We start from the raw sequence: 22925 nt of genomic DNA, 5'->3' as shown, positions 1-22925 counted from the left end.
AATGTATCACTACACATCAGTCAGAAGGGCCATCCAATAAAATGTAAACACCCGAAATGCAGGACGGGGTGAGGAGAAAAGGGAGCCCTGTGAGGCTGATAGTGGAAATGTAATTTCCCAAGGCTCACTCTGGAGAAGTGTATTGTGTTTGCTAAAACATCTAAAAAATGAGCTACAGAGCATAGGGCACTTGCACTCATGGGCTTATACCTTGGGAAAAACAAAAATCGACAGAAAACAGGCACCCCAACGTTTACCACCTCTCTGTTAAAAAGGGCCTCAACTTGGATATAACCTAAATGTCCCTGGAAGGATAAAATGGATAAAAGAGATGGGGTACTTATTTAGAGTGGAATATTACTCATCCAGAAATAAGGCCTGTTGTAACAAGTCTGGAGGAGTTACATATGATCATTCTAAATGACGTATGACAGAAAGAAAAAGACACATATCATAAGATGTCACTTAAAGGTGGAATCAAAAATGGCTACACATGAAATAAATTACAAAACAGAAACATAGTCAAATATGTAGAAAACAGACATAAGGCTGCTAAATGGGAAAGGTGAGGAAGGGTGAGGTATTATCCAGGAGGTTGAAATTAGCAAAGATACCATTTCAAGTACCATATTGAATAACTGACAAGGCTTACACGGTACCTCAAAGAACTGCACTCAGCCCACTCAAGTCACTGTAAAATAATACATATGAAGGGTAAGCATCTGAAAAAGAATTTATTGTTGTCTCACAGTACATGAATCAAGTGGATGTACAGCAGCAAAAAACAGAGCTTTGAAAATCAGCTGTAACCAATATAAAAATAAATTTAAAAATGTTTATAAAAACAGTGAGACAGACAAAATTTCTTACAACTTTTGTTGAAGGGCTATGATGTAACATGGATTGAACACAGGTAGACACACAGCAGGATGATATATAAGTCTGGAAGCTATGCACGCTAAGAGATGTTAGAGAGGCTGGGTGAGGAAATGCAGATCTTTAAAAGAAATACTGCCTGATTCCCATTGCATGGGTCCCAAATCTGCAGGTTCAAGGGAATCTTCTGACAGCAAAAACATGCCTGGGAGACCGAAACAAATGTACACCGTGTGATCAGGAAAGGGGTCTAAAATGCACCTCATTTTTGATCTCCTGGTGCTGGGTTTCGCCATTCCAGCCAAATTACTAACAATCTCCCCACTTGGAGAATCAGCACCTTTAACCTCCTGTTTCACACAGTTAGCAATTTGTGCAGAGGATAAACGGGAAGAGGGGGAACCATTGAGAGACTAGCTGTAGGAGTTTTGACAGGCACATGTCACTCTAATTTCCCATTAGGAAGAAAAATTAACCAAAGGCTCAGCCTGCCTCCCCAGAACCAGAATAGGGCTGGAAGCAATACAATGGTTTGGAGGCCAGCTCACAAAAAAAGCGAGTTGCAAAATGGAGCTCAGGAGCAGACAATTCAAAGACCTGCAAAGATAAAAATGAAAACCAACGTCCAAAAATATATTCAGGTAAGGCAACGAAGAGGATCTGAATGAGAGGCAGAATTGCAGGAAACAGATTTCAAAAGGTAGATTGGACTCACATTTAAAGCATATGAAAAGCAGCAGAATTTCTAAAATGATGTAGTTGGGCCAAAGGGTGTATGCGTTTTTTTCATGAATAACTTCAGGAAAAAAACACATAAAGATTTTTTGGCCAACCAAGCAAGCGGGAAATGCAAATCCGCACAACAAAGAAGTCTCAATTTCCACTGCTCAGAAAGGCCATCCAAAAAATGTTTACAAAGCAGAAAAGCAGGAGAGGCCATGGAGAACAGGGAGCTAGTCACGCTGATGGGTGGGATATAAATATCCAAGAGCCACTCTGAAGAAGTGTATGCTGTTTCCTATAACATCTAAAATACAAAGCTACCAAGCATAGGACACTTCTACTCATGGGCATATAACTTGGGAAGACTAAATATCAACAAGACACAGGCACCCCAAAGTTTAGGGCTGCTCTGCATACAAGAAGCTCAACTTCAGTACAACTTAAATATTCCAGGAAAGAGAAAATTGTGTAAAGAACTTGTGGTAATTTTGTACAATGGAATATCACTCAGACATGAAATCAATGTCATAAGGCCAGTAGCAGCAAAATGAGTGGATTTAGGTATGATGATTCTAAGTGAAATAAGTCACACAGAAAAAGAAACTTATCATAAGATATCACTTATGAAGGTCCTGTAAACATGGCTACACATGAACTGAGGAAAGAGAACAGAGTCTCACATTTAGAAAACACTCTTTTGCCTGCTTAAGGGGGAAGGAGAGGTGGGGTGATGCATAAAACCAGAGTTTGATATTAGCACATGTAGCATTCCATGAAGCAAATACAGAATAGAAAAAACCTACACCTTCCTCAGTGAACGGGACTCAAAACCCCAATTCCCAGAACAGGAATATATCTGACTAGTAAGAATCTTAAAACCTATATATTGATATGTCTCCATAAGGGAATCAAGTGTGTCTAGACCGGCATAAACATGTCGGTGAAAATCAGCTCAACCCCATTATTAAAATGAATTTCAAATACAAACAAACAAAAAAAAACAGCGAAATTCTTACACAGTTACTTCAGGGGTTCTGATGAAACCTGGAATGACCCTATCTGCAAAGACTGCTAGATGAGACATAAGGCTGGACACTTGGGGCTGAGAGGACGGGTGAGATTGGGTGAGAAAATGCAGACCCTTTAAAGCAGTTATGCATGCCACCCATTCCATTGGTCCCAACTCTCCAGGTAGAAGGGAATATCAATACAGTTATAACATGTATGGGAAACCTAGAGAATGGACACCCTGTGATGGCAAAAGATTCTAAAAGGCTCCTAATTTTTTTCCTCTCCTTGTGTTCCAGTTTGGCATTCCAAATGCTTTACTATCAATCTCCCAACTTGGAGAGTCAGCCCCTATAAGCTCCTGCTTCGCACAGTTTGCAAATTGTGCAGTGGATGAAAGGGAAGAGGGAGAACCAATCAGAGAGTAGCTGTAGGCATTTGGACGGACACATGTCACTCTAATTTCCCGTGTGGAAGGAAGATTTAACCAAAGCGTCAGCCTGCATCCCTGGAACCAGTATAGGCCCTGTAGCAAAATTGTGGATTTGTGGTCAGCTCACAAAAACACGAGTTGAAAATTGGAGCTCAGGGGCACAGCAATTCACAAACCTGCAGAGTTATAAAGGACAACTCTATTCCAAAAATCTGTTGAGGGAAGGCAACGAAGCAGATTGAAAATGAGGCAGAATTGCACAAAACATATTTCAACTGGTAAATTGGAAACGCCTTTAAAGCACAGGAAAAGCGTAACAACTTCGACAATGATGCACTTGGCCAAAAAGGGCGTATGCATTTTCTGCTGAATATATTCAGGAGAAAATGCATACGCCCTTTTTGGCAAATCAAGCAAGCTTGCAATGCAAATCCACACAACAAAGTATTGTCACTTCCCACCAGTCAAAAGGGACATCCGAAAATCTGTAAAAACCAGAAAATAAAGACAGAGATAACAAGAGCATGTTGCAATGTGATCCCAAGGGTCATGGAGGACTGTGATGACAAGGTCATGTAGCCTTGTGCTGACAAAGGCATGGAGCATTGTGATGACAAGGGTCACGGAGCACTGTGATGACAAGCGTCACGGAGCATTGTGATTACAGGGGTCATGGAGAATTGGAATGACAAGGGCATGGATCATTGTGATGACAAGTGTTATGGAGCATTTTGATGACAAGAGTCCCGAATCACTGTGTTGTCAGGGGTCATGGAGGGTTGTGATGACAGTGGACATGGAGCATTGTGATGACAAGGGTCATGGAGCAGTGAGATGTGAAGGTCATGGAGCTTTGGGCTGAAAATGTTCATGGAGTATTTTCATGACATGGGTCATGGATCATTGTGATGACAAGGTCCTGGAGCATTGTAATGAGAAGACCGTGGAGCCTTGTGATGACAAGTCTCATGGAGCATTCTGATGAAAATGGGCATGGAGAATTGTGATTACACGGGTCTTGGAGCATTGTGATGACTAGGGCATGGAGCATTGGGATGAGAAGACCATGGATAACTGTGATGACGAGCATCATGGAGCACTGTAATGACAAGGGGCATGGGGCATTCTGATGACAGGCGTCATGGAGCATTGTGATGACAGGGGTCATGGAACATTGTGAAGACGGGTCATGGAGCATTGTGATGACAAGTGTCATGGAGCATTCTGATGATAAGCTTGTGGAGTATTGTGATGAAAATGGCATGGATCATTGTGATGAAAAGGGAATGGATCATTGTGATGAAAAATGCATGGAGCCTTTTAATGACAGGTTTCAAGGAGCATTCTGACAACAAGGGTCAGGGAGCATTGTGATGACAAGTGTATTGAGCATTGTGGTGACAACAGTCCCGGATTATTGTGTTGTAAGGGGTCATAGAGCATTGTGATGACAGTGGTCATGGAGCATTGTGATGACAGGGGTCATGGAGCAGTGTGATGAGAAGATCATGGAGCATTGGCTGAAAATGTTCATGGAGTATTGTGATGACAAGGGAATGGAGCAACGTGATGACAAGGTCCTGGAGCATTGTGATGAGAAGTCCATGGAGCCTTGTGATGACAAGTCTCATGGAGCATTCTGATGAAATTGGGCATGGAGCATTTTGATTACAGGAGCCTTGGAGCATTGTGATGACCAGGGCATGGACCATTGTGATGAGAAGGCCATGGAGCATGCTTATGACATGCGCCATGAAGCTTTGTGATGACCTGGGCATGGAGCATTGTGATTACAGAGGTCTTGGAGCATTGTGATGACAAGGGCAAGGAACACTGTGATACATGTGTCATGGAGGATTGTAATGAAAAGAGCATGGAGCATTGTGAATAGAAGGTCATCGAGCATTGTGATGACAAGCGTCATGGAGCTTTGTGATGACAAGGGCATGAAGCAATGCGATGAAAGGGTTCATGGAGCATTGTGATGACAATGGCATGGAGCATTGTGATGCCAAGGGTCATGGAGCTTTGTGATGACAAATGTAATGGAGCATTTTGATTACAAGGGTGTTGTGCATTGTGATGAGAAGGGCAGGGAGCATTGTGATGACAGGGTCAAAGAGCAATTTGATGAAAACTGTGATGGAACATTTTGATGACAGGGAATATGGAACATTGTGATGTCAGGGGTCATGGAGCTTTGTGATGAAAAGGGTCATGGAGCTTTTTGATGCTGGGGTTATGGAACATTGTGATATCAGGCCTCATGGAGCATTGTGATGATAATTGCATGTAGCATTGTGATGACAAGGGTCACGGAACATTGTGATGATGCGGGCATGGACCATTTTGATGACAAAGTCATGAAGTATTGTGGTTGCTGGAGTCACGGAGCATTGTGATGACAGGGGTCATGTAGCATTGTGATGACAAGGGCATGGAGCATTGTGATGACAGGGGCATAGAGCATTGCTCTGAAAATTTTTATGGATTATTGTGATGACAGTGGGCATGGCACATTGTGATGACAGGGGCATGGAGCATTGTGATGACAAGGTCAAGGAATATTGTGAAGACAGGTGTCAAGGAGCATTGTGATGACATATGTCATGGTCCATTGTGATGACAATGGCATGGAGCATTGTGATGCCAAGTGTCATGGAGGATTGTGATGGCAAAGTAATGGAGCATTGTGATGACAAGGGCTTAGAGCATCGTGATGACAAGGGTCTTGGATCACTGTGATGACAAGATCTTTGAGCATTGTGAGGAGAAGGGCCATTGAGAATTTTGAATGAGAAGGTCGTGAAGCATTGTGATGAAAAGCGCACCGAGCTTGCTATGACAGGGGTCATGGAGCATTGCGATGTACAAGTGCATGGAGAATTGTATTGACAAGATCATGTAACATTGTGATGACAAGTGTCATGGAGCATTTTGATGATAAGGACATGTAGAATTGTGATGACCAGTGCATGCAGCATTGTAATGAAAAGACCGTGGATCACTGTTATGAGAAGACCATGGATAATTGTGATGATGAGCGTCATGGAGCACTGTAATGACAAGGGGCATAGAGCATTGTGATGACAGGTGTCATGGATCATTGTGATGACAAGGGTCATGGACCATTCTGATGACAAGCTTATGGAGTAATGTGATGACAATGGTATGGAGCGTTGTGATGAAAATGGCATGGAGCATTGTGATGAAAAAGGTTTGGAGCCGTTTCATGACAGTGTTCAAGGAGCATTCTTACGACAAGTGTCAGGGAGCATTTTGATGACAAGTGTATTGAGCATTGTGATGACAAAGATCATGGAGCATTGTGATGACAGGCATCATGGAGCGTTGTGATGACAAATGTTATGGAACATTGTTATCACAAGCGTTTTGAGCATTGTGATGACAGAAGTCATGTATCATTTTCATTTCAAGGTGCATGGAGCATTGTGATGACAAGGGCATGAAGCATTGTGAACCCAAGGTTAATGGAGTTTTTTGATGACAATGGGAATGGAGTATTGTGATGACAGGCGCATGGAGCATTGTGATGACAATGTCATGTAGCATTTTGCTGACAAATGCATGGAGCATTTTGATGACTAGTGTCATGGAACACTGTGATGACAAGCGTCATGGAGCATTGTGATTACAGGGGTCACAGAGCATTGGGATGGCAAGGATATGGATCATTGTGATGACAAGGGTCATGGGGCATTTTGATGACAAGAGTCCAGGATCATTGTGTTGTCCGGTGTCATGGAGCACTGTGATGACAGTGGTCATGGAGCATTGTGATGACAGGGGTCATGGAGAACTGTGATGAGAAGCTCATGGAGCATTGAGCTGATAATATTCATTGAGTATTGTGATGGCAGTGGTCATGGAGCATTGTGATGACAATGGAATGGAGCATTGTGATGACAAGGTCCTCGAGCATTTTGAGGAGAAGATCATGGAGGCTTGTGATGACAAGTGTCATGGAGCATTCTGATGAAAAGGGGTGTTGAGCATTGTGATTACATAGGTCTTGGAGCATTGTGATGAAAATGGCATGGGTGATTGTGATGCAAAAGGCATGGAACCTTGTCATAACAGGGTTCAAGGAGCATATTGACGATAAGTGTGAGGGAGCATTGTAATGACAAATGTATTGAGCATTGTGATGACAAAGGACATGGAGAATTGTGATGAGAAGACCATGGATAATTGTGATGATGAGCATCATGGGGCGTTGTGATGACAAGTGTTATGGAACATTGTGATCACAAGGGTTTGGAGCATTGTGATGACAGAGGTCACGGAGCATTTTGATTTCATTGTGATGACAATAGCATGAAGCATTTCGATGATGGGCATGGTTCATTGTGATTACAGAGTTCATGGAGCATTGAGATGAAAAGTGGCATGGAGGATTTTGATTACAGTTGTCTTGGAGCATGGTGATTACAAGGGCATGGAGCATTGTGATGAGATGGCCTTGGAGCAGATTGATAACATGTGTCATGGAGCTTTGTGATGGCAATAGCATGGAGCATTGTGACTACAGGGGTATTGGAACATTGTGATGACAAGGGACATGGAGCCATGTGATGACAAAGCCGTGGAACATTGTCATGAAATGGGTGAGGGAGTATTGTGATGACTAGTGATGGAACATTTTGATATCAGTGGTGAGAGTGCATTTTGATGAGAAGTACATGGAGCATTGTGAAGACAAGTATTATGGAGCATTTTGATGACAAGTATTATGGAGCATTCTGATGACAAGTTTGTGGAAAATTTTGATAACAAGCTCATGGAGCATTGTGATAACACGGGTCATGGAGCACTCTGCTGACAAAGGCGTGGAGCATTGTGATGAGATGTGTTACAGAGCTTTGTGATGACGAGGGAATGGACCATTGTGATGACAGAGGTCATAAGGCATTGTGATGACTGGGGTCAAGGAACATTATGATGTGAGGGGTAATGGAGCATTGTGATTAAAAGGGCATGGAGCATTGTGATGACAGCGGCATGGAGCACTGGTCTGACAAGTTTCATGGATTATTGCTATGACAGTGGGCATGGAGCATTGTGATGACAGAGGTCATGGATAATTTTCATTTCAAGGACCATGGCGCATTGTGATGACAAGGGCATCAAGCAATGTGAACCCAAGTATCATCGAGGATTTTGATGACAATGAGAATGGAGCATTGTGATGACAAGTTCATGAAGCATTTTTCTGACAAATGCAAGGAACATTTTGATGACAAGTGTCATGGAGCACTGTGATGACAAGCGTCACTGAACATTGTGATTACAGGGGTCATGGAGCATTGTGATAACAAGGGAATAGATCATTGTGATGACAAGGGCATGGAACATTGTGATGACAGGGGCATGGAGCATTGTGATGACAAGGTCGTAGATTATTGTGAAGACAGTTGTCAGGGAGCATTGTGGTGACATATGTCATGGTCCATTGTGATGACAATGGCATGGAGCATTGTGATGCCAAGTGTCATGGAGAAATGTGATGACAAACATAATGGAGCATTTTGATGACAAGGGCTTGGAGCCTTGTGATGACAAGGGTTATGGAGCATTGTGATGACAAGGGAATGAATCATTGTGATGACAAGTGTCATGGAGCATTTTGATGACAAGAGTCCAGGATCATTGTGTTGTCAGGGGTCATGGATCCTTGTGATGACAGTGGTCATGGAGCACAGTGATGACAGAGTTCATGGGGCATTGTGAAGTGAAGGTCGTGGAGCATTGGGCTGTAAATATTCATGGAGTATTGTGATGACAGGGGTCATGGAGCATTTTGATGACAAGGGAATGGAGCATTGTGATAAAAAGGGCAGGAGCATGGTGATGAGAAGGCCATGGAGCATTTTGAAGACATGATTCATGAAGCTTTGTGATGACAAGGGCATGGAGCATTGTGATTACAGGAGTCTTTGAGTATTGTGATGAAAAGTGCATGGATCATTGTGATGAAAAATGCATGGAGCCTTGTCATGACAGGTTTCAAGGAGAATATTCACGACCATTGCCAGGGAGCATTGTGATGACATGTTTATTGAGCACTGTGATGAAAAAGGTCATGGAGTATTGTGAATAGAAGACCATGGATAATTGTGATGATTAGCGTCATGGGGCGTTGTGATGACAAGTGTTATGGAACATTGTGATCAGAAGGGTTTGGAGCATTGTGATGACAGAGGTCATGGAGCATTTTGATTTCATTGTGATGACAATAGCATGAAGGATTATGATGATGGGCATGGTGCATTGTGATGACAGTGTTCATGGAGCATTGAGATGGAAAGTGGCAAGGAGCATTGTAATTACATGGGTCTTGGAGCATTGTGATGACGAGGGTCATGGAGCCTTGGATAACAAGGCCGTGGAACATTGTGATGGCAGGGATCATGGAGCACTGTTATGACAGGGGTCATGGAGCATTGTGATGACAAAGGCATGGAGCATTGTGATAACAGGGTGATGGAAATTTGGTCTGAGAAGTTTCATGGATTATTGTGATGACAGTGGGCATGACGCATTGTGATGACAGGGGCATGTAGCATTGTGGTGACAAGGTCAGGGAGTATTGTGAAGACAGGTGTCAGGGAGTATTTAGACGAAATATGTCTTGGTCCATTGCGATGACAATTGCATGGAGCATTGTGATGCTAAGTGTCATGGAGGATTGTGATGACAAACGTAATGGAGCATTTTGATGACAAGGGCTTAGAGCATCGTGATGACAATGGTCATGGAGCATTGTGATGACAAGGGCATGGAGCATTGTGATGACAGGGGCATGTCACATTTTGATGACAAGAGCATGGAGTATTGTGGTGACAAAAGTCACAGAGCCTTGTGTGATGAGGGCATGGATCATTGTGATGACAAATGTCATAAAGCATTGTGATGACTGGAGTCACGGAGCATTGTGATGACTGGAGTCACGGATAATTGTGATGACAGGGGTCATGGAGCATTGTGATGACAAGGGCATGGAGCATTGTGATGACAGGGACATGGAACACTGGTCTGACAAGTTTCATGGATTATTGTGATGACAGTGGGCATGGCTCATTGTGATGACAAGGGCATGGAGCCTTGTGATGACAAGGTCATGGAGTATTGTGAAGACAGATGGCAGGGAGCACAGTGATGACATATGTCATGGTCCATTGTGATGACAATGGCATGGAGCATTGTGATGCCAAGAGTCATGGAGGATAGTGATGACAAAGGTAATGGAGCATTTTGATGACAAGGATATAGTGCACCGTGATGACAAGGGTCATGGAGCATTGTGATGACAAGGGAATGGAGCATTGTGATAATAAAGGCACGGAACACTGTGATACATAGATCATGCAGGATTGTAATGACAAGGGCATAGTGCATTGTGATGAGAAGTGCATCGAGCGTTGTGATGACAAGCCTCATGGAGATTTGTGATGACAAGCGCATGGCGCATTGTGATGACATGGGCCATGGAGCACTGTGCTGACAAAGGCATGGTGCATTTTGATGACAAGGGTCAGAGTATTGTGATGAAAAGTTCATGGAGCATTGTGGTGACAAAGGTCACAGAGCCTTTTGTGAAAATGGCATGGACCATTGAGATGACAGAGGTCATGATTCTTTGTGATGACTGGAGTCACGGAGCATTGTGACGACAGGGGTCATGGAGCATTGTGATGACAGGGTTCATGGGGCATTGTGATGAGAAGGTCATGGAGCATTGGGCTGAAAAGGTTCATGGAGTATTGTGATGACAGGGGCCATGGGGCATTTTGATGACATGGGAATGGAGCATTGTGATGAAAAGGGCATGGAGCATGGTGATGAGAAGTCCATGGAGCATTCTGAAGACATGAGTCATGAAGCTTTGTGATGACAATGGTATTGAGCATTGTGATTCCAGGGGTCATGGAGCATTGTGAGGAAAAGGGCATGGATCATTGTGTTGAAAAATGCATGGAGCTTTGTCATGACAGGGTTCAAGGAGCATACTGATGACAACTGTCAGGGAGCATTGTGATGACAAGTGTATTGAGCATTGTGATGACAAAGGTAATGGAGTACTGTGAATAGAAGCCCATGGATAACTGTGATGATGAGCGTCATTGGGCGTTGTGATGACAAGTGTTATGGAACATTGTGATCACAAGTGTTTGGAGCATTGTGATGACAGAGGTCATGGAGCATATTGATTTCATTTTGATGACAATAGCATGAAGCATTATAATGATGTGCATGGTGCATTGTAATGACAGGGTTCATGGAGCATTGAGATGAAAAGGGGCATGGAGCATTGTGATTACAGGTGTCTTGGACCATTGTGATGACAAGGGCATGGAGCATCTTGAATGAGAAGGCCATGGAGCATTCTGATGACATGCGTCATGGAGCTGTGATGACAAGTGTATGCAGAATTGTGATTACAGTGTTTGGTGCATTGTGATGACAAGTGTCATGGAGTCTTGTGATGACAAGGCCATGGAAACTTTTGAAGGCAGGTGTCATGGAGCATTGTTATGACAGGGGTAATGGAGCATTGTGATGAAAAGAGCAAGGAGCATTGGTCTGAAATGTTTCATCGATTAATGTGATGAGAGTGGGCATGGAGCATTGTGATGACAAGGGCACAGAACACTTTGATACATTGGTCATGGAGGATTGTAATGACAAGGGCATGGAGCATTGTGATGAGAAGGGCATCGAGCATTGTGATGACAAGCGTCATGGAGGTTTGTGATGAGAAGGACATGGAGCAATGTGATGAGAGGCTTCATGGAACATTGTGATGACAATGGCATGTAGCATTGTGATGCCAAGTGTCATGGAGTTTTGTGATGACAAAGGTCATGGAGCATTTTGATGACAAGGTCGTGGTGCGTTGTGATGAGAAGAGCAGGGAGCACTGTGCTAACAGGGTCATGGAGCAATTTGGTGAAAAAGTCATGGAATATTTTGAAGAGAGTGGTTATGGAAAATTGTGATGTCAGGGGTGATGGAGCATTGTGATGAAAATGGTAATGGAGCATTTTGATGACAGGAATTATGGAGCATTGTGATGTCATTGGTCATGGAGCATTTTGATGATAAGTGCAGGTAGCATAGTGATGATAGGGGTCATGGAACATTGTGATTACAAGGGTGAGGGAGTATTGTGAAGACTAGTGATGGAACATTGTGATATCAGTGGTGAGAGAGCATTTTGATGAGAAGTGCATGGAGCATTGTGATGACAAGTTTTATGGAGCATTGTGATGACAAGGATGTGGAGCATTGTGATGACAAGCGCATGGTGCATTGTGATGACATGTTTCAAGGAGCATTGTGCTGAAAAGCACATGAAGCATTGTGATGAGAAGTGTCATGGATCATTGTGCTGACAAAGGCATGGTGCATTGTGATGACAAGGGTCACAGGGCATTGTGATGAAAAGGACATGGATCATTGTGATGCAAAATTCATGGAGCCTTGTCATGACAGGGTTCAAGGCCATACTGATGACAAGTGTCAGCGAGCATTTTGATGACAAGTGTATTGAGCATTGTGATGACAAAGTTCATGGAGTATTGTGAATAGAAGGCCATGGATAATTGTGATGATGAGCGTCATGGGGCGTTGTTATGACAAGTGTTATGGAACATTGTGATCACAAGGGTTTGGAGCATTGTGATGACAGAGGTCATGGAGCATTTTGATTTCATTTTGATGACAATAGCATGAAGCATTATGATGATGGGCATGGTGCATTTTGATGACACGGTTCATGGAGATTTGAGATGAAAAGGGGCATTGAGCATTGTGATTACAGAGGTCTAGGAGAATTGTGATGACAAGGGCATGGAGAATCGTGAATGAGAAGGCCATGGAGCATTCTGATGACATGCGTCATGGAGCTTTTTGATGACAAGGACATGGAGCATTGTAATGACAAGGGTTATGGAGCCTTGTGATGACAAGGCTATGGAATATTGTAATGGCAGGTGTCATGGAGCATTGTTATAACAGGGGTAATGGAGCATTTTGAGGACAAGGACATGGAGCATTGGTCTGAAAAGCTTCATGGATTATTGTGATGAGAGGGGGCATGGAGCATTGTGATGACAGGGGCACGGAACACTGTGATACATGGGTCATGGTGGATTGTAATGAAAAGGGCATGGAGCATTGTGTTAAGAAGAGCATCGAGCATTGTGATGAAAAGCATCACGGAGCCTGTGATGACAAGGGCATGGAACAATGTGATGAGAGTGTTCATGAAGCATTTTGATGACAATGGAATGGAGAATTGTGATGCCAAGGGTCATGTAGCTTTGTGATGACAAAGGTCATTGAGCATTTTGATGACAAGTGCGTGGTGAACTGATTTGAGAAGGGCAGGTATCATTGTGATGAAAGTGTCATGGAGCAATTTGATGAAAATTGTCATGGGACATTTTGATGACAGAGGTTATGGAACTTTGTGATGTCAGGGGTCATGGAGGACTATGATGAAAAGGGTCATTGAGCATTTTGATGACAGGGGTCCTGGAACATTGTGATGACAGGGGTGAGGGAGTATTGTGATGACTAGTGATGGAACATTATGATATCATTGGTGGGAGAGCATTTTGATGTGAAGTGCAGGGAGCATTGTGATGACAAGGTTTAGGGAGCACTGTGATGACAAGGTGGTGGAGCATTGTGATGACAAGCACATGGCTCATTGTGATGACACAGGTCATGGGGCATTGTGCGGAAAAGCGCATGGAGCATTGTGATGAAAATTGTCATGGAGAATTGTGCTGACAAAGGCATGGAGCATAGTGATGACATGGGTAAAAGATAATTGTGATGAAAATTTCATGGAGCATTGTGGTGACAAATTTCACAGAGCCTTTTGATGACGTGGGCATGGACCATTGTGATGACAAGGTCCTGGAGCATTGTGATGATGAGAGGACCATGGAGCCTTGTGATGACAATTCTCATGGAGCATTCTGATGAAAAGGGGAATGGAGCATTGTGATTACAGTGGTATTGGATCCTTGTGATGACAAGTCCGTAGAGCATTGTGATTGAAGGGGTCATGGAGCATGGTTATGACATGGGCAATGGAGCATTGTGATGACAAGGGCATCGAGCATTGGTCTGAAAAGTTTCATGGATTATTGTGATGAGAGTGGGCAAGGAGCATTGTGATGACAAGTTCATGGAACACTGTGATACATGGGTCATGTAGGATTGTAATGACAAGGGCATGGAGCAATGTGATGAGAGGCTTCATGGAGCAATGTGATGACAAGGGCATGGAGCATTGTGATGACAAGTGTCATGGAGCATTTTGATGACAAGATTCCCAGATCATTGTGTTGTCAGGGGTCATGGAGCGCAGTGCTAACAGTGGTTATGGAGCACTGTGATGACAGGGTCAAGTAGCATTGTGATAAGGTCATGAGGCATTAGGCTGAAAATATTCATGGAGTATTGTGATAACAGGGGTAATGGGGCATTGTGATGACAAGGGAATGGAGTATTGTGATGACAAGTCCTGGGACATTGTGATGAGAAAACCATGGAGCCTTGTGATGACAAGTCTCATGGAGCATTCTGATGAAAAGGTGCATGGAGCATTGTGATTACAGGGGTCATGGAGCATTGTGATGAAAATGGCATGGAGCGTTGTGATGCCAAGGGTCATGGAGCTTTGTGATGACTAAGTTCATGGAGCATTTTGATGACAAGGTCGTGGTGCATTGTGATGAGAAGGGCAGGGAGCATTTTGATGACAGGGTCATGGAGCAATTTGATGAAAAGTATCATGGAATATTTTGATGACAGTGGTTATGGAACACTGTGATGTCAGGGGTCATGGAGCATTGTGATGAAAAGGGTCATGGAGCATTTTGATGACAAGGGTTATGGAACATTGTGATGTCAGGGTTCATGGAGCATTGTGATGATAAGGTCATGTAGCTTTGTCATGACAGGGATCATGGAAAATTGTGATGACGGGGGGAGAGAGCATTTTGATTAGAAGTGCATGGAGCATTGTGATGACAAGGTTTTTGGAGTACTGTAATGACAAGGATGTGGAGCATTGTGATGAGAAGCGCATGGCGCAATGTGATGACATGGGTTATGGAGCATTGTGCTCACAAGCGCATGGAGCATTGTGATGACAAGGCTCATGGAGAATTGTGCTGACAAAGGCATGGAGCATGGTGATGACAAGGATCACAGAGCATTGTGATGAAAAGTTCATGGAGCATTGTGGTGCGAAAGGTCACAGAGCCTTGTGTTGAGGACATGGACCATTGTGATGACAAATGTCATGAAGCCTTGTGATGACTGGAGTCACAGAGCATTGAGATGACAGGGGTCTTGGAGCACTGTGATGACAAGGACATGGAGCATTGTGATGAGAAGGCCATGGAGCATTCTGATGAAATGCATCATGGAGCTTAGTGATTAAAGGTCATGGAGCATTGTGATTACAGGGGTCTTGGAGCATTGTGATGAAAGTGGTATGGATCATTGTGATAAAAAAGGCATGGAGCCTTGTCATGACAGGGTTCAAGGAGCATACTGATGACAAGTGTCAGGGAGCATTGTGATGACAAGTGTATTGAGCATTGTGATGACAAAGGTCATGGAACTCTGTGATGAGAAGACCATGGATAATTGTGATGATGAGCGTCATGTTGCATTGTGATGGCAATGGTTATGGAACATTGTGATCACAAGGGTTTGGAGCATTTTGATGACAGAGGTCATGGAGCATATTGATTTCATTGTGATGACAATAGCATGAAGAATTATGATGATGGACATGGTGCATTGTGATGACAGGGTCACGGAGCAATTTGATGAAAAGTGTCATGGAACATTTTGATGACAGTGGTTATGGAACATTGTGATGTCAGGGTTCTTGGAGCATTGTGATGAAAAGGGTGATGGAGCATTCTGATGACAGAGGATATGGAACATTTTGATGTCAGGGGTCATGGAGCATTGTGATGATAAGGCATGTAGCATTGTGATGACAGAGGTCATGGAAAATTGTGATGACAGTGGTGAGGGAGTATTGTGATGAATAGTGATGGAACATTGTGATATCAGTGGTGAGAAAGCATTTTGATGAGAAGTGCATGGAGCATTGTGATGACAGGGTTTATGGAGCATTGTGATGACAAGGTTTATGGAGCATTGTGATGAAAAGGCTGTGGAGCATTTTGTTGACAAGTGCATGGCGCATTTTGATGACATGGGTCATGGAGCATTGTGCTGAGAAGCGCATGGAGCATTGTGATGACAAGTGTCATGGAACATTGTGCTGACAAAGGCATGGAACCTTATGATGACAACGGTCACAGAGCATAGTGATGAAAAGTTCATGGAGCATTGTGACAATGGTCACAGAGCCTTGTCATGAGGTGTTCAAGGACCATTGTGATGACAAAGGTCATGAAGGATTGTGATGACTGGAGTCATGGAACACTGTGATTACAAGGGTATGGAGCATTCTGATGACAGGGGCATGGTGCATTGGTTTGACAAGTTTCATGGTTTATTGTGATGACAGTGGGCAAGGCACATTCTGATGAGAAGAGCATGGAGCATTGTGATGAGAAGGTCAGGGAGTACTGTGAAGAGAGCGGTCTGGTGGCATTGTGATGACATATGTCATGGTCTATTTTGATGAAAATGGCATGGAGCATTCTGATGCCAAGTGTCATGGAGGAATGTGATGACAAAGTTAATGGAGCATTGTGATGACAGGTGTTTGGAGCATTGTGATGACAAGGGTCATGGAGCATTTTGATGACAAGGGCATGGAGGATTGTGATGAAAAGGGCCATTGAGTATTTTGATGACAAGTTCGTGAAGCATTCTGAGGAAAAGCACATGGAGCTTACTATGACAGGGGTCATGGAGCATTTGGATGACAAGTGCATGAAGAATTGTGATGACAAGAGCATGTAACACTGTGATGAGAAGTGTCATGGAGCATTGTGATGGCAAGACCGTGGAGCATTGTGATGAGAAGACCATGGATAATTTTGATGACGAGAGTCATGGAGCACTGTAATGACAAGGAGCATGGAGCATTGGGATGACAGGTGTCATGGAGCATTGTGATGACAGGAGTCATGGAGCATTGTGATGACAAGGGTCAAGGAGCATTCTGATGACAAGCTTGTGGAGCATTGTGATGACAATGGCATGGAGCATTGTGAGGAAAAGGGCATGGAGCACAAGTTTCATGGTTTATTGTGATGACAGTGGGCAAGGTGCATTCTGATGAGAAGAGCATGGAGCATTGTGATGAGAAGGTCATGGAGTACTGTGAAGACAGGGGTCTGGGACAATTGTGATGGTATATGTCATGGTCCATTGTGATGACAATGGCACGGAGCATTGTAATGCCAAGTGTCATGGAGGAATGTGATGACAAAGTTAATGGAGCATTGTGATGACAGGGGTTTGGAGCATTGTGATGACAAGGGTCATGGAGCATTGTGATGATAAGGGTCATGGAGCATTCTGATGACAAGCTTGTGGAGTATTGTGATGACAATGGCATGGAGCATTGTGAGGAAAAGGGCATGGAGCATTGTGATGAAAAAGGCATGGAGCCTTTTCATGAAAGTGTTCAAGGAGCATTCTGACGAAAAGTGTCAGGGAGCACTGTGATGACAAGTGTATTGAGCATTGGGATGACAAAGTTCATGGAGCATTGTGATGACAAGGGCATGGAGTAATTTGATGACAGGCATCATGCAGCAATGTGATGACAATTGTTATGGAACATTGTGATAAGAACAGTTTGGAGCATTGTGATGTCACAGGTCATGGATCATTTTGATTTCAAGAATCATGGAGCATTGTGATGATAAGGGCATGAAACAATGTGATCCCAAGGTTCACAGAGGATTGTGATGACAGTGGTAATGGAGAATTGTGATGACAAGTGCATGGAGCATTGTGATGACAAGTTCATGTAGCATTTTGCTGACAAAGGCATGGAGAATTGTGATGACAAGTGTCAGGAGCTCTGTGATGACAAGCGTCAAAGAGCATTGTGATTACAGGGGTCATGGAGCATTGGGATGACAAGCACATGGAACATTCTGATGACAAGTGGCATGGATCATTTTGATGACTGTGGTCATGTAGCATTGTGATGATATGGGTCATGGAGCTTTGTGATGAGAAGGTCATGGAGCATTGGGCTGAAAATGTTCATGGAGTATTGTGATGACAGGGGTCATGGAGCATTGTGATGACAAGGGTCATGGAGCATTGTGATAAGAAGGTCATGGAGCACTGGGCTGAAAATGTTCATGGAGTATTGTGATGACAGGGGTAATAGGGCATTGTGTTGACAAGGGAATGGAGCATTGTGATGACAAGGTCCTGGGGCATTGTGATGAGAAAACCATGTAGCCTTGTGATGACAAGTATCATGGAGCATTCTGATGAAAAGGTGCATGGAGCATTGTGATTACAGGGGTCATGAAGCATTGTGATGAAAATGGCATGGAGCATTGTGATGCCAAGTGTCATGGAGCTTTGTGATGACTAAGTTCATGGAGCATTTTGATGACAAGGTCGTGGTGCATTGTGATGAGAAGGGCAGGGAGCATTTTGATGACAGGGTCATGGAGCAATTTGATGAAAAGTATCATGGAATATTTTGATGACAGTGGTTATGGAACACTGTTATGTCAGGGTCATGGAGCATTGTGATGAAAAGGGTCATGGAGCATTTTGATGACAGGGGTTATGGAACATTGTGATGTCAGGGTTCATGGAGCATTGTGATGATATGGTCAAGCAGCATTGTCATGACAGGGATCATGGAACATTGTGATGACAGGGGGGAGAGAGCATTTTGATGAGAAGTGCATGGAGCATTGTGATGACAAGGTTTTCGGAGCACTGTAATGACAAGGATGTGGAGCATTGTAATGACAAACGCATGGCACAATATGATGACATGGGTTATGGAGCATTGTGCTCACAAGCGCATGGAGCATTGTGATGAAAAGGGTCATGGAGCATTGTGCTGACAAAGGCATGCAGCATGGTGATGACAAGGATCACAGAGCATTGTGATGAAAAGTTCATGGAGCATTTTGGTGAGAAAGGTCAGAGAGCCTTGTGTGACGAGGACATGGACCATTGTGATGACAAATGTTATGAAGCCTTGTGATGACTGGAGTCACAGAGCATTGAGATGACAGGGGTCTTGGAGCACTGTGATGACAAGGACATGCAGCATTGTGATGAGAAGGCGATGGAGCATTCTGATGACATGCATCATGGAGCTTTGTGATTAAACGTCATGGAGCATTGTGATTAAACGGGTCTTGGAGCATTGTGATGAAAATGGTATGGATCATTGTGATGAAAAAGGCATGGAGCCTTGTCATGACAGGGTTCAAGGAGCATACAGATGACAAGTGTCAGGGAGCATTGTGATGACAAGTGTATTGAGCATTGTGATGACAAAGATCATGGAGCATTGTGATGAGAAGACCATGGATAATTTTGATGACCAGCGTCACGGGGCATTGTGATAACAAGTGTTATGGAACATTGTGATCAGAAGAGTTTGGTGCATTGTGATGACAGAGGTCATGGAGCATTTTGATTTCATTGTGATGACAATAGCATTAAGCATTTTGATGATGGGCATGCTGCATTGTGATGACAGTGTTCATGGAGAATTGAGATGAAAAGGGGCATGGAGAATTGTGATTACAGAGGTCTTGGAGCATTGTGATGACAAGGGCATGGAGCATTGTGATGAGAAGGCCGTGGAGCATTCTGATGACATGCGTCATGGAGATTTGTGATGACAAGGACATGGAACATTGTGATTACAGGGGTCTTGGAGCATGTTGATGAAAGGGGCATGGATCATTGTGAAGGAAAATGCATTGAGCCTTGTCATGGCATTGTTCTAGGAGCATACTGATGACAACTGTCAGGGAGCTTAGTGATGATAAGTGTATTGAGCATTGTGATGACAAAGATCATGGAGCATTGTGATGAGAAGACCATGGATAATTGTGAAGACCAGCCTCATGGGGCATTGTGATGACAAGGGCATGGAGCATTTTGATGACAAGCTTGTGGAATAATGTGATGACAATGGCATGGAGCATTGTGATGAAAATGGCATGGAACATTGTGATGAAAAAGGCATGGAGCCTTTTCATGAGAGTGTTCAAGGGGTATTCTGACGACAAGTGTCAGGGAGCATTGTGATGACAAGTGTATTGAGCATTGTGAGGAAAAAGGTCACGGAGCATTGTGATGACAGAGGTCATGGAGCATTGTGATGACAAGGGTCATGGAGCATTCTGATGACAAGCTTGTGGAATAATGTGATGACAATGGCATGGAACATTGTGATGAAAATGGCATGGAACATTGTGATGAAAAAGGCATGGAGCCTTTTCATGAGAGTGTTCAAGGGGCATTCTGATGACAAGTGTCAGGGAGCATTGTGATGACATGTGTATTGAGCATTGTGATGACAAATGCATGTTACATTTTGATGACAAGGATCATGGAGCACTGTGATGACAAGCGTCATGGAGCATTGTGATTACAGGGGTCTTGGAGCATTGGGATGGCAAGGGCAGGAATCCTTGTGATGACAAGTGTCATGGGGCATTTTGATGACAACAGACCCGGATCATTGTGTTGTCTGGTGTCATGGAGCGTTGTGATGACAGTGGTCATGGAGCATTGTGATGACTGGTGTCATGGAGCATTGTGATGACAGGGGTCATGGAGCATTGTGATCAGAAGTTCATGGAGCATTGGGCTGACAATAATCATTGAGCATTGTGATGGCAGGGGTAATGGAGCATTGTGATGCCAATGGAATGGAGCATTGTGATGACCAGGTCCTGGAGCACTGTGAGGAGAAGACCATGGAGCCTTGTGAGGACAAGTATCATGGTGCATTCTGATGAAAAGGGACTTGGAGCATTGTGATTGCATGGGTCTTGGAGAATTGAGATGAATAGAGCATGGATGATTGTGATGAAAAAGAATGGAGCCTTGTCATAAGAGGGTTCAAGGAGCATACTGACGACAAGTGTCAGGGAGCATTGTGATGACAAGTGTATTGAGCATTGTGATGACAAACTTCATGGAGCATTGTGATGAGAAGACCATGGATAATTGTGATGACGAGCGTCATGGGGAGTTGTGATGACAAGTGTTATGGAACATTGTGAACACAAGGGTTTGGAGCATCGTGATGACAGAGGTCATTGAGCATTTTGATTTCATTGTGATGACAATAGCATGAAGAATTATGATGATGGGCATGGCTCATTGTGATGACAGAGTTCATGTGGCATTGAGATGAAAAAGGGCATGTAGCATTGTGATTACAGGTGTCTTGAAGCATTGTGATGAAAAGGGCATGGAGCATTGTGATGAGAAGGCCATGGAGCTGTCTGATGACATGCTTCATGGAGCTTTGTGATGACAAGAGCATGGAGCATTGCTATTACAGGGGTCTTGGAGCATTGTGATGAAAATTGTCATGAAGCCTTGTGATGACAAGGCCGTGGAACACTGTCATGACAGGGGTGAGGGAGTATTGTAATGACTAGTGATGAAACATTTTGATATCAGTGGTGAAAGAGCATTTTGATGAGAAGTGCATGGAGCTTTGTGATGACAAGTTTTATGGAGCATTGTGATGACAAAGTTGTGTAACATTGTGATGACAAGCGCATGGCACATTGTGAAGACATGGGTCATGGAGCATTGTTCGGACAAATGCATGGAGCATTGTCATGACAAGGGTCATGGAGCACTCTGCTGACAAAGGCATGGAGCATTGTGATGACAAGGGTCACAGAGCATTGTGATGAAAAGTTCAGGGAGAATTATGGAGACAAAGTTCACAGAGCCCTGTGATGACGAGGGCATGGACCACTGTGATGACAAAGGTCATGAAACATTGTGATGACTGGAGTCACGGAGCATTGTCATGACAAGGGCATGGAGCATTGTGATGACAGGGGCATGGAGCATTGGTCTGACAAGTTTCATGGATTATTGTGATGATAGTGGGAATGGCACATTGTGATGACTAGGGCATGGAGGATTGTTATGACCAGGTCATGGTGTATTGTGAAGACAGGTGTCAGGGAGCATTGTGATGACATATTTCATGGTGCATTGTGATGACAATGGCATGGAGCATTGTGAAGCCAAGTGTCATGGAGGATTGTGATGACAAAGGTAATGGAGCATTGTAATGACAAGGGCTTGGAGCATTGTGAAGACAATGGTCATGGTGCATTGTGATGACAAGGGCATGGAAAATTGTGATGACAATGGCCATTGAGAATTTTGATGACAAGGTCATGAAGCATTGTGATGACAAGCATATGGAGCTTGCTATGACAGGGGTCATGGAGCATTGCGATGACAAGTGCATGGAGAATTGTGATGACAAGAGCATGTAACATTGTGATGAGAAGTGTCATGGAGCATTGTGATGGCAAGGCCGTGGAGCATTGTGATGAGTAGACCATGGATAATTGTGATGACGAGCGTCATGGAGCACTGTAATGACAAGGGGCGTGGAGCATTGTGATGACAGGTGTCATGGAGCATTGTGATGACATGTGTCATGGAGCTTTGTAATGACAAGGGTCATGGAACATTCTGATGACAAGCTTGTGGAGTATTGTGATGACAGTGGCATGGAACATTGTGATGAAAAGGGCATGGAGCATTGTGATGAAAAAGGCATGGAGCCTTTTAATGACAGGGTTCAAGGAGCATTCTGACGACAAGTGTCAGGGAGCATTGTGATGACAAGTGT

This window comes from Hyperoodon ampullatus (genome assembly GCF_949752795.1).
Source record: "Hyperoodon ampullatus genome assembly, contig: SUPER_X_unloc_1, whole genome shotgun sequence".
In the NCBI taxonomy this organism is placed as follows: domain Eukaryota; kingdom Metazoa; phylum Chordata; class Mammalia; order Artiodactyla; family Ziphiidae; genus Hyperoodon; species Hyperoodon ampullatus.
The sequence above is the reverse complement of the archived record's forward strand: the minus strand, read 5'-3'. Positions refer to the sequence as shown.